Source organism: Hemicordylus capensis, chromosome 6 (assembly GCF_027244095.1).
Source record: "Hemicordylus capensis ecotype Gifberg chromosome 6, rHemCap1.1.pri, whole genome shotgun sequence".
Taxonomy (NCBI): domain Eukaryota; kingdom Metazoa; phylum Chordata; class Lepidosauria; order Squamata; family Cordylidae; genus Hemicordylus; species Hemicordylus capensis.
This window is the reverse complement of record NC_069662.1, coordinates 139084316-139099981: the sequence shown is the minus strand read 5'-3', so window position 1 is coordinate 139099981 and position 15666 is coordinate 139084316. Positions and strand designations below refer to the sequence as shown.

The following is a 15666-nucleotide window of genomic DNA, read 5'->3' as shown; positions in this document are numbered from 1 at the left end:
CTTGGCTTGCCTCGACAATTCTCATTGTTACACTAAGGAAGAGTGATCAGCAACAATGGAATCTTTGCGGTTCCAACCAATGCACCTATTCAAAAAAGGTCAATTAGAATGTTCCTTCAGGTCATGTTTTTGGGGTATAACAAGCCACAATTTCATGATCCAGTGTGCTCTTTGTGTACCATTTACCTTGGAGTCAACAGCTGCTTGGCTGATTTACTGTTCACAGGCTACCATGTCAGGCTGTGTTCAGTTCTTTGTGCCACCCTCCAGATCAGCTTTCTTGCCCAGCCTGATCTGCCCAGTCTTCCTTGCCAACATAGGAAGCTGGTTTCACGGAGGAAGCACCCTCGTGGATTAAGCTCTATCAACTAACCCCTCCAACCTTCTCACCCCTGCCTCTGACCGAGCTGTTCCTGAGGAACAAAGTCCTTTGGTTGTTCTAGGAGACCTGAGGTCTCCTCATCCAGATCAGGTGATTATTGTAAATGTTTGCTAGTCAATGACCGAATAAACTTATATCTATCTATCCAGATCAGGTGATATGAACGTTTCCCCCTCGCTGGGCCCATCTCTATCCATATTCCTTTTCTCTAAATCCAGCCGTATCCCTCTCTAAAAGCCTCTTTCTGTTGCCCACCTGGAAACTTATACAATTAGGACTTTAAGCTAAAACGCCTCATTGCAGTTGAACGTATTTTTACTAGTAATACAGTCATCCCTTGCCAACTGCTAGGGTTCCGTTCTGGCAAAACCTCGCCACTGGCAAATTCAGAGTTGGTGAGGCATTAAAGTCTATGGGAAACGGGATTCGGGGAACAGCGATCGCAAAAAGACTTAAAAATCCCCCCCCCCATACAAAAAAAATCCAACAAAATTACAAAACATCATGCAAGAAGAATGATCAGATTGAACCTCTGGAAATTTTTGAAAACCCAAAAGACATTTTAAATTGGCAAGGGGCAGAAAGAGGAATGAGCAAATCGAATTTCTGAAACCACCCCCCATCGCTGAAACCCCGCCTCCCCAAATAACAACAACAAAAAACCCTTGCCAACAGCGGATACTCAGGTTGCGACTGGCAAGACCTGTCACAATTTCCCATTCGCATATACTCAAAACTGTGGTTGGTAAAACCGTGGTTGGGAAGGAATAACTGTATTGCATTAACCACACATTTCTTTTCGCTGTACCCCTCCATACAATAAAGACTTTCTTTTTATTTTGAAACTTAAATCTTGCCTCAGTCCAGTCATTTCCTGGGCCCACAACTTTGTGCAAATTTAGTCTGATGTGAAACTGTCCTCTCTGAGCTAACTTTCCACACACACACCCGAACACAAGTTTAGGGGTGTTCACCAATCACCCTGGGACAGTTTCATTAACAGTTTCATGAACACACAAGAGTAAGTCCACTGGAAATAATGGGCTTGCTTTTGCATAACATCATTTGCACAATTCACATGCACCCAATATTACTGGGTTGACAAACCTTTGTGCGGTATGTCAGCCAGTGTCTCACCAGTACCTCAAAAGGTATGTGATGGGCAGAAATCTAATCCATTTTAACCCTGACAACTACTACTATTTCCTCCTGAAGATAGTTGCATAGGAATATAGGAAGCTGTCTTCTACCAAGTCAGACCATTGGTCCATCTAGCTCAGGATTGTCTACTCAGACTGGAAGTGGCTTCTCCAAGGTCACAGACAGGAGTCTCTCTCAGCTCTAACTGGAGATGCCAGGGTGGGAACTTGGAACCTTCTGCATGCAGGTGCTCTTCCCAGAGTGGCCCCATCCTCTAAGGGGAATATCTTCCAGTGTAGTCTCCCAAAGGGATGTGCACGAAACTGGGGGGCGGGCGGCTTGAAGGCGGGAAGGGGATACCTTTAAGGGTGGGGGAGGGTGCTCTTACCCCTCCTGCCATATTTCCCCCACCAGCGCTGTATTTTAAAAGCGTCTGGCGGAAAAATATTTATCTATATATGTAAAAGCCTTAGGACGTATACAGCAAATACCATGGTACGTGGCTCATCACGTGAGAGTTGGTAGAGATAGTTGTCTAGAGGAAAGAGAAACCATGGAGTAGGGCTGAGTGGTGGTCAGAGGGGCAGCTGCGCCAAGGAGGGAGGGTCAAGGAGAAGGCAGAGTTGGCAAAGAAAGAAAAAGAGGCACTGAGCAGGCATCTGTTGCCCTGCCGAGTTTCCTCGCGAGGACGGCCAAGCCGGGGCAGAAGAGCACACTGAGGGCCATCCATGCAGGCTGGAAGGGAAGCCCCAGCTCGGCTGTTCTCCTTGTGAAGAGACTCAACGGGCTGACGGAGGCCGGCCCGAGTCTCGCCCCAATCAACCATCCTGCTCATGAGGAGACTTGGCAGGACAACACAAACGGAAGTCAGTGGTAGGAGCTGCCATGATGCTGCTCTGGTGAAGTGAAGGGGGGAACTTGCCGAGGGGGTAGAGGGAGACTGGTTGAGGGGGAGACTGGCTGAGGGGCTGGAGGGGAGACTGGCTGAGGTGGTTGGTGGGAGACTGGCTGAAGGGCTGGAGGGAAGACTAGCTGAGGGGCTAGAGGGGAGACTGGCTGAGGGGAGCTGGCAAAGGGGGTGAGTGAGCATTAAAGTCCTAGAGCACAGATGCTCTGCACAGGATAAGCTAGTTGTTATTTAAACTATTTATACCTCGCCCCTCTGGTACACTACTACTCGGGGCAGCTCACAACATTCCAACATGAATAAATTGATTTCTATTGTTTTTATTTACTGTAGATTTTGTTTTCTCAATATTACACATAAGCACCACATTCGTTATTTCTAACTCATCCGACTATATCAGATTTTGTGACAGAGGTCATCACATCCACGCAAACCACAGCTCACAAAAGGTATTCAAAAGGTAAATGCATAGCAGGTTGCCCATGGATGCCTCTTGCTAGGACTGGACCTGATTACATGCTCCCTAAAACTGTACCTTTTGTTACAAATATCAAATCTAAATACATTTCTGTTCAGTCTGAAGGTGTGGACTAAAATGCTCCTGGCTACCTCCTACTGGGCTGACTGGGAAAGGCAAGCAATATATCCAGCCTCTGAAATCTAAATAATAAATGGGAAATTTCATTTAAATCAATGATTTGAATTAATTTCCCCTCTCCTGATTTATAATGAATATTGTTCGTTGATCACTGGCATTTTCTAGCAATGTGCTCCACAAAGCAGTCAGAAAACACCAGTCGTGATTTCTGTAAAGCTTACTAAACTCAGAGCATAATGGAAAGTACTTCTGTTCTTATCTTATTTCATAGGCACATAATGGCAGGATGTGGCATATAGACTAGCCCCCACATTATTCTACTTAACTTCTTATCATGGCTGAGCACTGTCATTGCCAATTAACTCAACTTGTTATTTAGTGTAGAGCCAATTCTTTTAAATTCTGTTGATGAAAGGTCTTTCTCTCCATCTCTCTCAGATGTGAACGTAACATCCTATTAAGTGAATAAATTACTGCCACCAAGCCAGTCTGAATGAATTACCAGGAAGATTCTGGCCTAGACAGCTATGCTGGAAGGTCTGATACCTGTCTGGAGCGCGCCAAATGCATCGGACTAGAATGTGTGTGTGCAGAGGCTAAGCTAATTTGGACTGGATATGAGCACCTCTCTTGCCAAGAAGGGAAGATTTATTCTTCCACAGGGGCTTGTCCATATGATGCACCTGCCAAGTCAAAGCAGTCAGGGAATCTGTTTGAAATCAACTCCTGCCGGTGCTGGAGGCTTATTTGCTCCCCTCACAGAAGCCGGGCCCTTCAGTCCAAAAAGGCAAGCAAATTAATACAGAAGGAGCAATGATGGCATTGACACTTTAGCGGAACTTTTCAGTGTTCAGTCATTAGCAGGGCATGGTGGTCTGGCAAAAGATGGATTCTGAATGTGTGCATCAGGAAGAGTGTGAGACAAGAAGTATTAGAAAGCTCAAGTACCTGTGTGACAATGCCTCTCTTTAAAGGAGAAAACAACACCCAATGCTTAACTGCTTGGGTAACTGACAATAATGTTTTGCATTTTGTTATGCTCACAGGAGATGGATGGGATAAAAGTGGATCCTTTAATTTAAAAAGTAATCCATGTTTGATTTTTAAATTTCTCAAATACTTGTCCGCTTTTGTTAAGCAGAGTTTTGTAATGCATGTAGAAGGGCAATTTCCATGAATACACCTCACGTGTAACTAAAGGACATGCCTTTAAATTTTTATTTATTTATTTATATTTTTCTATGCAAACCATTTTGAAAACTTTGTTCTAAAAGTGGTATATAAATATGCCTTGTAGTAGTAGTAGTAGTGCTGAGATCACATTAGCACGTCCTGTAGTGATGTTGGGACGGGCAGATTCTTGCTGTGGCCCCAACATTATCGGGTGCAGCGGCCACTGTTAGTTAGAACTGGCCCGATGCTAACCAAAACTTGAACAGAAACTGAGGCGTGGACACATCCCAGCCCAGCCCAAAGCTGGTCTTGTGGTAGCAAGCATGACTTGTCCCCATAGCTAAGCATGACTTGTCCCCATAGCTCTGTCCTGGTTGCATATAAAAGGGAGACTTGATGTGTGAGCACTGTGAGATATTCCCCTCAGGGGATGAAGCCGCTCTGGGAAGAGCAGAAGGTTTCAAATTCCCTCCCTGGCTTCTCCAAGACAGGACTGAGAGAGATTCCTGCCTGCAGCCTTGGAGAAGCCGCTGCCAGTCTGTGAAGACAATACTGAGCTAGACAGATGAATGGTCTGACTCAGTATATGGCAGCTTCCTATGTTCCTATGTTCCATTCGTGAACTGTCTTGGAAGCCCAGGGGCACGGCTGTGGGATCTAGTGAACCTGATTATGAGGCAACGCTTACTTCAGACAGGTCTTATATCCTTCCTGTTGGGAAGAGAACCTATTATTCATTTCACAGCTCCTCAAGCTTGAGGACTCAATAAGTTACTGCACTGTAGCCAGCTGCTACAAGGGGCAGAAATACATGAAGTCTCCGCACGAAGAGTCCAGGCAGATCCTGACACTGAGGTATGGATAGAAGTGCCCATGCGTGTCTTCTCCTGAGGGCCAAGGTCAGTATGAAGCTATTCACACACGTTTGCAAAACCGGGCTAAGGAAGCCCGGCCCGGCTTCGCATGCATGTGTGTAATGCCGGGATCGGGCCTGATCCTGGTGGCGCTGCAGCAGCAAACCTGCCTATGGAGCCACCCTCCAAAATGAGGAGAGCGAGCACTCTCCTAACCCCATTTCTATGGTCATCTGCCCGGCATGACTGGAGAACAGCCCTGCTGGATCAGGCCCAAGGCCCATCTAGTCCAGCATCCTGTTTCACACATATATCATAAAGACTAGAGTGATATTCAGCACGGAATGTTTCATCTGCCTAACATTTTCATGAGAAACCAAGAAGTATACTAAATGCAAAGCCACTGATTTCCCCAAGTTATTATCAGTCAAAAGAACTCCAAGTTTGCTCTATTCCTATCTCAACTTTAAGAGGATAACTATAAGAGTAAATGATTTATTTTGAAGACAATCATTTAAATTGATTTTTTTTTAAACAACACAGGGAGTAAACTGTCTCAATGTTTAGCCATCTATGAACAAATACTGTAGGCAAGATCAATAGTTATATGGCAATTATACTGTATAGGCTCACGGTCACTTAATGCAGATTAATTACCTCTTGGCAAACTCACACTGGCCCTCTGTTCACACAAGCAGAGTGGTTAAAGGCTGCAGGAATGGTGGATTCCCCTCTTACTCATTTATTTAAATCTAATATATGGAGTTGTGAGCCTAATCTGCTTTAGTCACTAGAAGCAGTAGCAGGGTTGTGGTAGAATTTGCTTACAATGTGGCTGGATGCTATAGAAAGCCAATCTTTCCATGTGATTGCAGTGAGCTTACAAGTAGCCAATCCAATTCAAATCGTGAGGCTTTACACACGATCTGTGTGGAGAACCTAACCAGGCTATGCAGGGAGCTCACCCTGGGTGGCCAGATCAGCCACCCACAGGACTACCAGCTCCGTCATGGAGCTGGTAAGGGCGGCAGGGATCGGGGTCTGCCCAGCCCCCGGAAGTCCCAGGATGCACCGTGTGAGTGTGTGGGGCATTCTGGAGGGACCCCCGACACCGGGAGGTTTGCTGTAGCCTCCTGGTTGGGGCCTCCTCGTGAGTCAACATGGTGAGGAGCTGAGCCATCTCACAATAGTAAAAATTGGGTTAGTGGAGTGCTCACTCCGCTAACTTCATTTAACGGGGGGGAGGGGGGTACTTAGTGAGGTTAACTGCTGGGAGATGCACGGCTCATGTTGCTGCACACAACCACAGGAATGTGGGCTGGGATCCCTTAGCCCTCTTTCCTGCGGTCGTGAGAATAGCCTCTGTATTTATCTAGCTAATATCTGTGATTTCAAGTATTTTCCCCCAGTTCAACTGTCATTTATCATTTTAAGTCAAAAACACATTAACCATCTCTAAATAAATAACAACCCACACACCAAGCTATTATCAATTTGAGCACGTTGGCATGGGGCGAAAATATCAAATCAGGCTAAGAACAGGCTAATACTTCAATGTCACCCAAACAAAATTTCCTGTAGGAGACAGAAGACAAGAAGACATAGAAGATGAAAGAATCTTGACAACAACTACAATTTCACTTTTTCTCTCAAGGTTCAAGGTTGAATTTGCTTAGATGTCCGTGGGTTGTGAAAGCTCATACACTAGTCTAAGATGCCTGCCCTGGTGGTTACAATACACACATGCGCACACACACCCTGGTATACATGCAAGTGACATAATGGCAATGGAAGCACATCAACACAATTTGTGGTGTGCGCTTCTTATATATTTGACAAGAGTTTATTTGATGGTGCACGGAATCATGATTTGCCTAGAAGGTCTTTTCACACGTTTTAGGTATAATACATGATATCAGGGGTGGAGCCGCCATTGAGCCAACGGGTTCAAAGAACCCGGGCCAGTGGCCAATCAGGGGGCGCGAAACTGGCCCCGACACGCCCCCCGCCTCTTACGTCAGACACAGGGGTGGTAGTTCAGCTCCCGAGCGGGGGCCGTGCGGACCCTTCAGGATCCTGGCTCCTAAAGGGGCTGCGCGGCCCCTTCAGGAGCTAAGACTGGCGCTGCCTTCGCAAAGCAGCCCAGGAGCAGCTCTTCCTTGCAGGGAAGAACCGCTCCTGGGCTGTGCTGCGAACACAGCGCCAGCCTTCGTCTAACTGCCGAAGGGGCCGCGCGGCCCCTTCAGCAGTTAAGCTGCTTCTCAACTCCCGAACGGAGCCTCAAGGCTTCGTTCAGGAGCCAGACCACGCCCCCCCACGTCTGATGTCAGATGCGGGGGCGTGGCTATCCCCTACGTCTGATGTCAGATGTGGGGCTATCGGGGCATCTGCCAGGGCCGCACACGGGCCGCCGGTGGGCTGGCTACACCCCTGCGTGATATTGTAAGTGCACCTAAAAAGATAACGAGGCTATTCTCACGTGCATCTTAATCCAGGTTAGGTAAGCACTGCCTGGGTTAGGCGGCGCATGAGAACTGCCAGGAATGGGCCGGATCCTGGTAGGGCCGCACCACCTAGCTCCACTTTTAAACCTGGCTCTTAGCTGGCTTAAGAGCTCATGTGAGCCCTTAACCCGGGCTCAGAGGTGCTCTTACCCCTAGACTTTGGGCCAAAGTCTAGGGCCTCCACACCCCCTGGGGCCCCCCAAACCCTCTTTAGTCTGCCCTGGGCGGTGTGGTTTGTGCACTCAAGAACCTACATGTTAAAAAATGATGCTTAACTTGCAGCATGGGTGTGTGTGTGTGTGTGTGTGTGTGTCCAAAGGCCTGTAGGTCCAGGCTCCAAAATTACCTAGGTGCACCTCTGCCTGGGCTCTAGCATCGTGTATTCGCTGGGGCTATGTTCAATCCCAGCAGATACAGATACAGAGATGGGTGCCTGGAATGCCCGTCTCCTGTGGGAATCCCCCAATGTATTGCATGTCGCATGGTACATTGTGGGATATCTGGAGGCTGGGACCTGTCATCCCGGCCTCTGGAGTTCTGCACTGCAGCATGCAGTGCAGATCATCTGGGAGAGCAGTTTGCACTCCCAGTAACAGACCAGCGCTCGTGTGGGGGTGGGTGGGTGAGTTCCACCAGCCTTCCGCCCTGCCCGTCCATGTGAATGTAATTGTAACAAACAAACATTTGCAAACATGTGCAATGTGGTGGCCAGGATTCTGTTGGATCTCAATGGCAGATCCAGGTTTGCCCTATATAATGATCCACAGACAATTTTTTTTTAAACTTCGTAAACATGTTTGACAATTGAATAGTAAGAAAGCTTTTTTTTTTTAAAGCTTTGTGCTTCCATTGAAAACAAGAGTAAGTATCATTGCTTTTGAGTCCTACAGAACCAACAAATAGGTTAAGATAAATTTCCCTGCATTTTTCTTCTGCAGGGAATTGACTGGGTTGATTTATGGTTCATTTAGCATCCCTGAAAGGAAAGAATGCAAGAACATGCATACTTAAGGAGAAGCTGACATAGGCTGTCTGGGGCCCAGCTTGATTTAACTGTTTTGTCAGGATATTGTTATACTATCTACAAATGGTAAAATATATTTGTTTTCAAGTTATGGCTCTGAACAGTTCTTCATTTTATTACTGTACCCCCATATTGTGTACAGGAATTGGAATCCTAACTATTTATTGAAGAGAATTCTTGGCTCAGGTCCACTCCCCAGCAAATCCCTGCTAACCCCTGCTAACTGGGCAAAGAGACACCTTTTAATGTGGCGATTCTCTTTATTTTGCAAGGGGAGAATAACTGGCCCTATCCACCCCCAGCACAGTACCTCCAGTCAGTGACTGTTGCTGGTGTCTATCTTATGTTTCTTTTAGATTGTGAGCCCACTGGGGACAGGGATCCATCTTATTTATTTATTATTTCTCTGTGTAAACCACCCTGAGCCATTTTTTGAATGGCAGTATAGAAATCAAATTAACAACAAACAACAACAACAACAATAATATCAGAGTCTCCAGAACAGGCTGACACAATAGACCTTAGGGATGTGCACAGAACCAACAACTGCCGGTTCGAAGGTGGCGGGGATAGCTTTAAGGACCGGTGAGGGTGCTCCCCCCCCGTGTTTCCCCAACTAGCGCTGTGGTTTGCCTGCATAGCGGCAATGTAGCTCCTTGCCACTCCAGTGCGCATTGGACCGGAAATACCCAGTGCATCTCAGGCTCACACGCGTACGCACTGGGCACTTCTGGTCTTCTAGATATGCTAAATGACTGTGCCCTAGAACAGTTGGTCTTGGAACCGACCAGAGATAAGGCAGCCTTGGACTTAATTCTGAGTGGTACCCAGGACCTGGTGCATGATGTCAGTGTCATCGACCCTTTAGGGAACAGTGGCCATAGTGCCATCAAATTCAGCATACATGTGGGGAGAGACTCACCAAGGATGTCTAACACGGACATTTTGAATTTCAGAAGAGGAAACTTTTCTAAAATGAAGAGTATGGTGAAAAGGAAGCTGAAAGGGAAAATCAGGAGAGTCACTTCGCTCCAGAGTGCATGGAGTTTACTCAAAACCACAATACAAGAAGCCCAGTTAGATTGTATACCCAAAAAGAGGAAAGGTACCACTAAGTCCAGGAAGATGCCAGCATGGCTAACGGGTACTGTCAAGGAAGCCAAGGAAGGGAAGAAGACTTCCTTCCAAAATTGGAAGGCCTGTCCAAATGTAGAGAACAGAAAGGAACACAAACTCTGGCAAAAGAAATGCAAGGCGACAATAAGGGAGGCAAAAAGAGAGTTTGAGGAACATTTAGCTAAAAGCATCAAGGGGAATAACAAAACCTTCTTTAAGTACATCAGAAGCAGGAAACCTGCCAGGGAGGCAGTTGGACCATTAGACAATGAGGGAGTGAAAGGGATTATTAAGGAGGAAATGGAGGTTGCAGAGAAGCTAAATGAGTTCTTTGCGTCCGTCTTCACGGCAGAGGACACTGAGCATATGCCTGTTCCCGAACCAGGCTTTTCGGGGATGGCGGCTAAAGAACTGAGCCAGATAGAAGTGACGAGAGATGATGTTCTAAACTGTCTGGAAAAACTGAAAGACAACAAATCACCAGGGCTGGATGGCATCCGTCCAAGAGTCCTCAAAGAACTCAAATGTGAAATTGCCGACCTTCTTGCTGAAATATATAACTTATCCCTGAAATCAGGTTCTGTACCAGAGGACTGGAGAGTAGCAAATGTAACACCGTTTTTCAAGAAGGGATCCAGGGGTGATCTGGGAAATTACAGGCTGGTTAGCTTAACATCAGTTCCAGGCAAATTGATGGAAAGCATCCTCAGGGATAAAATTGTAAAGCACATAGAAGAACAGGCCCTGCTGGGAGTGAACCAGCATGGCTTCCGCAAAGGCAAATCTTACCTGACCAACCTTTTGGAGTTCTTTGAGAGTGTCAACAAGTGTGTGGATCAAGGTAATCCAGCTGACATTGTATACCTGGACTTCCAAAAAGCTTTTGACAAAGTTCCTCATCAACGACCCCTGAGGAAACTTAGAAGTCATGGGATAAGGGGACAAGTACATGTGTGGATTGCTAACTGGTTGAAATACAGGAAACAACAGGTAGGTATAATGGAGAGTTTTCACAATGGAGGGAAGTAAGAAGTGGGGTTCCCCAGGGATCTGTTCTGGGACTGGTGCTTTTTAATTTATTCATAAATGATCTAGAAGTAGGGGTAAGCAGTGAGGTGGCCAAATTTGCAGATGATACCAAACTCTTTTGGGTAGTGAAATCCATAACTGATTGTGAAGAGCTCCAAAAGGATCTCTCCAAACTGGGTGAGTGGGTGACAAAGTGGCAAATGCGGTTCAATGTTGGCAAGTGTAAAGTGATGCACACTGGGACGAAAAACCCCAACTTTAAGTATAAGCTGATGGGATCCGAGCTGTCGGTGACTGACCAGGAGAGGGATCTTGGGGTCGTGGTGGACAGCTCGTTGAAAGTGTCGACTCAATCTGCAGCAGCTGTGAAAAAGGCCAATTCCATGCTAGGGATCATTAGGAAGGGGATTGGAAATAAAACTGCTAATATTATAATGCCCTTATACAAAACTATGGTGTGGCCACACCTGGAGTACTGCGTACATTTCTGGTCACCACATCTAAAAAAGGACATTGTAGAACTGGAAAAGGTGCAGAAGAGGGCAACCAAGATGATCAAGGGCCTAGAGCACCTTTCTTATGAGGCTAGGCTACAACACCTGGGGCTATTTAGTTTAGAAAAAAGACAACTGCAGGGAGACATGATAGAGGTCTATAATATCATGCAGGGTGTGGAGAAAGTGGATAGAGAGAAATTCTTCTCCCTCTCACATAACACTAGAACCAGGGGTCATCCCATGAAATTGATTGCCAGGAAATCTAGGACCAGAAAACAGAAGTACTTTTTCACACAACGCATAATCAACTTGTGGAATTCTCTGCCACGAGATGTGGTGACAACCAACAACCTGGATGGCTTTAAGAGGGGTTTGGATAATTTCATGGAATTAGTCAGAGGGCTGTAGGCCACCTCCAGCCTTGGGGGTGGGGTGCCTCTGGGTACCAGTTGCAGGGGAGTAACAGCAGGAGAGAGGGCATGCCCTCAACTCCTGCCTGTGGCTTCTAGCGGCATCTGGTGGGCCACTGTGCGAAACGGGATGCTAGACTAGATGAGCCTTGAGCCTGATTCAGCAGGGCTGTTCTTATGGTCCAACGCCCACTTGGGTGGCAAGGAGGTACACTGTCGCCCCGCGGAGCCATGGTAAGCCACAGCACCAGGAAGTGGGGTGGGTAGGAGCACCCTTACCGGTCCTTAAAGCTATCCACCCCTCCTTCAAACCGCCAGACTTTTAAACTAGTGTGGAAGTCTGTAAAAGGGCCTTTGAACCTGTTCGTGCACCTCCCTAATAGACCTATTCAGGCTGTGAAGCTTTTCTCACGCGCGGGTGAAAACTGTTCGGAGGAAGCCAAGCCGGTTTTGCCTGCACATGAGAACGTTTTGCCTGTGCACACCTGCCAAAGAGCCTTGGCTGTAAGCCAGGGTTAAGGGTGTAAGTGCACCCTTAGCTCGGTCTAAATGACTGTTTGTCAGCACTGACACAGCAACAGCCTCTCAACCAGTTCCGGGGGAATCCTCATAATGCACCATGTACTCACATGGTGCATTACAGGAGTTCTGCGGACTGGGGCGATGCGTCTCGGCCCCTGACCCTCTCCGCTGCCAGAGAGGGCAGCTGCACATCTGGACACACAATCTCTGTGCCCAGCACGGACGGAGGGATCGTCTGCAGGAGAAGCAAGTTTTTCAAGGCTTCCTCCCTGCGCACCCCGAGCCTTTTCTCACTGATCATAAGAAAGGGCTCAGTGTGCCATATGTGTACAGATACGTGTATATACATATTACTGTGTAAATTATTATACAGAACCCGCTTGCCCTTTTTCAGCTGGCCAAGACTCCAACTATTTCTGGGAGAAAGGGAGGAAGTTTTCACCACCACCTAAGTCCTCTTCTTCTCTCCTAGAGATGACTTCACTCAGCTTCCTCACTTGTGGGAGAGATGTTTTGTCAGCCTTCTAAGTTTCCTCCTCAGAACCGTCTCCTGTCTCTTTGAATGGCTGTTGGCAGTGCTGCCACTCATACACCTGCCTGAACAATGCACCTGTTGCCAGCATAAGGTCTCATGAGGCCTCCTCAAAGGACCCATCAGCAACATAGCCCTGGCAGTGCCAGTCACTGGACCCGTGCCGTGAATGGTAGCAGCTAAACTGTCCCTGCCTCATCTCCTGGATCCTGGTGCCTCAACTCCTCCCCCCACACATGCAAAATAAATAATAAAATACATATCACCAATTGCCTTGTTGTTGGTGGCTTAACCGGCGGATATCTGATACACACACACATTTCACAAGTGAACCTTGTACAGGCCCCCTCAAATGCAGGGTAGGAAATGTACTACTGTACATGCATTGAACATAATGCGTGAACGCACAGGTGTACAGATCTGTACATGTGTACACTGTACATAGCTGTACATGATTGAACATAATGTGTATAGGGCAAATTTTGATCATATTGTGCTGGGACAGGGTGTTCTGGATCAGTGTATGGGATACCCTCTCACCGTGCTTAAAGCATCAGCTCTGTGGAGTAGTGCTATTATACTGCTGATTTTTTGGGAAGCAGGGACTGAAAGAATGTAACCCTTCCTTTGTAAAACTCAGTCATTCATATGGCAAGGTGGGAAGAGGCATCTTGGATGCATCCTGAGTGCCCCTTCTAAGCATCCTAACAAGTGGCTTGTACTATGATAAAACACCTTCAGCCATGATGCTGCATTATTACAGCATTGACTAGTTGGAAAGAGGTGATCGAGTTTGCTAGCATATCTCACCATCAACCTTAGCTTGATAATACTGTATGCAAAGTGTCCAAGTAAAGACAGACCTCTAGAAAAAGAGAATAGGAATTGGAATCTTCCACACAGAGTTGGAGAACCAAAACAAAGACCACAAAATCAAAGTATTATAAAAAGAAAGAGAGTGGCTTTTCATAATTGTTAATAAAAGTACACTCTCATTGCTCTCAACAGAGCTTTCGACAAAGTTCTTCGTCAAAGACTCTAAAGGAAACTTAGAAGTCATGGGATAAGAGGATTGTGAGGAGCTCCAAAATGATCTCTTCAAACTGGGTGAGTGGGCGACAAAGTGGCAAATGCGGTTCAATGTTGGCAAGTGAAAGTGATGCAAGTTGGGACAAAAAACCGCAACTTCAAGCATACATTGATGCGATCTGAGCTGTGGGTGATTGACCAGGAGAGGGACCTTGGGGTTGTGGTGGACAGCTCGTTGAAAGTGTTGACTCAATCTGTGGCAGCTGTGAAAAAGGCCAATTCCATGCTAGGGATCATTAGGAAGGGGATGGAAATAAAATGGTTAATATTATAATGCCCTTATACAAAACTATGGTGTGACCACACTTGGAGTACTGCGTACAATTCTGGTCATCACATCTAAAGAACGACATTGTAGAACTGGAAAAGGTGCAGAAGAGGACAACCAAGATGATCAGGGGCCTAGAACACCTTTCTTATGAGACAAGACTACAACACCTGGGGCTTTTTAGTTTAGAAAAAAGACAACTGCAGGGAGACATGATAGAGGTCTATGAAATCATGCAGGGTGTGGAGATAGTGGATAGAGAGAAATTCTTCTCCCTCTCACATAACACTAGAACCAGGGGTCATCCCATGAAATTGATTGCCAAGAAATTTAGGACTAGCAAACAGAAGTACTTTTTCACACGACACAAAATCAACTTGTGGAATTCTCTGCCACGAGATGTGGTGACAGCCAACAACCTAGATGGCTTTAAGAGGGGTTTGGATAACTTCATGGAGTAGAGGTCTATCAACGGCTACTAGTCGGAGGGCTATAGGCCAACTCCAGCTGCAGAGGCAGGATGCCTCTAAATACCATCTTCAGGGGAGTGACAGCAGGAAAGAGGACTCAGCTCCTAAACTCCTGCCTGTGGCTTCCAGCGGCATCTGGTGGGTCATTATGTGAAACAGGATGCTGTACTAGATGGGCCTTGGGCCTGATCCAGCAAGGCTGTTCTTGTGTTTTCTACTGTATGCAATCTTAGAGAAAAGGAAAACTGTACTAGTTAACAATTAAGATTATACGAGAACATGGATTTAGTTATTTAGTACTGCCTTAATTTCCCCTCCTTGATGGAACATAAGAACATAAGAACACTGAATAACTTCTGTAGACCAGAGTCCACACAGATACTGTATTTCTTTTAAAAAAGCTTAATCTAGAAATTGAGGCTGTTCTCAAATGCCGCCTAACCCAGCCTAGGGAAGCCAGAGTTAGGCCCGATCCTGGCAGGGCAGCACCACCTAACCTTGCTTTTTAGCCCAGCCATTAGCTGAGGTTAAGGGAACAAGTGCTCCCTTAACCTGGGTTTGCTGCTCGTGTGCAAGCCCAGGCTGCTTCCAGCCTAGTTGCACAAAGAGATGGGCGCCTAGAGCGCTTGTCTCCTGGGGGAATTCCCCCAAAGCACTGCACTTGGTGTATTGTGGAATTCCCAGAGGCCAGGACGCATCACCACACTGGAGCTCAGCACTGGAGCTCCACACTGCTTGGCACAGCAGCGGATTGTCTGGGAGCATGGTCCATACTCCCAGCAACATTTAATGGCTAGTCTGGGGGAAGGTAAGTTTAACCAGCCTTCCTCAGTTCTCCCTTCCTGACCTCATTATGGTTTCATTTTTTTCAGCAAGGTTCACGAAGCATATTATGCCCAAGTTCATTGCTCAACAAGCAAACAAAAAAAGCCCCCATACAATTATTTATACTCTGGAATCTATAATGGAGCGCCCTGATTATATACAGAATCTTGCTGTCTCCCTTTTGGAAGGCAACAAAATATAACTGCATTTTGTTAACAGTCGAATGTTGTTTATCAGTTTAAGACAAACAATGAAGTGAATCGTCACAGTGGGAATTACAAAGAAAATAAAATCACATTTAATTAAGGAAGCTTCAAAAACGAAGC

At 46.5% G+C, this 15666-nt stretch overlaps 1 protein-coding gene across 5 annotated transcripts in view; it reads right to left on the bottom strand.

Annotated features, from left to right (window-relative positions):
- The window catches only part of PLXDC2 (plexin domain containing 2), a 379100-nt gene that overhangs the window by 78691 nt on the left and 284743 nt on the right, over positions 1-15666 (bottom strand). The window lies entirely within an intron of this gene.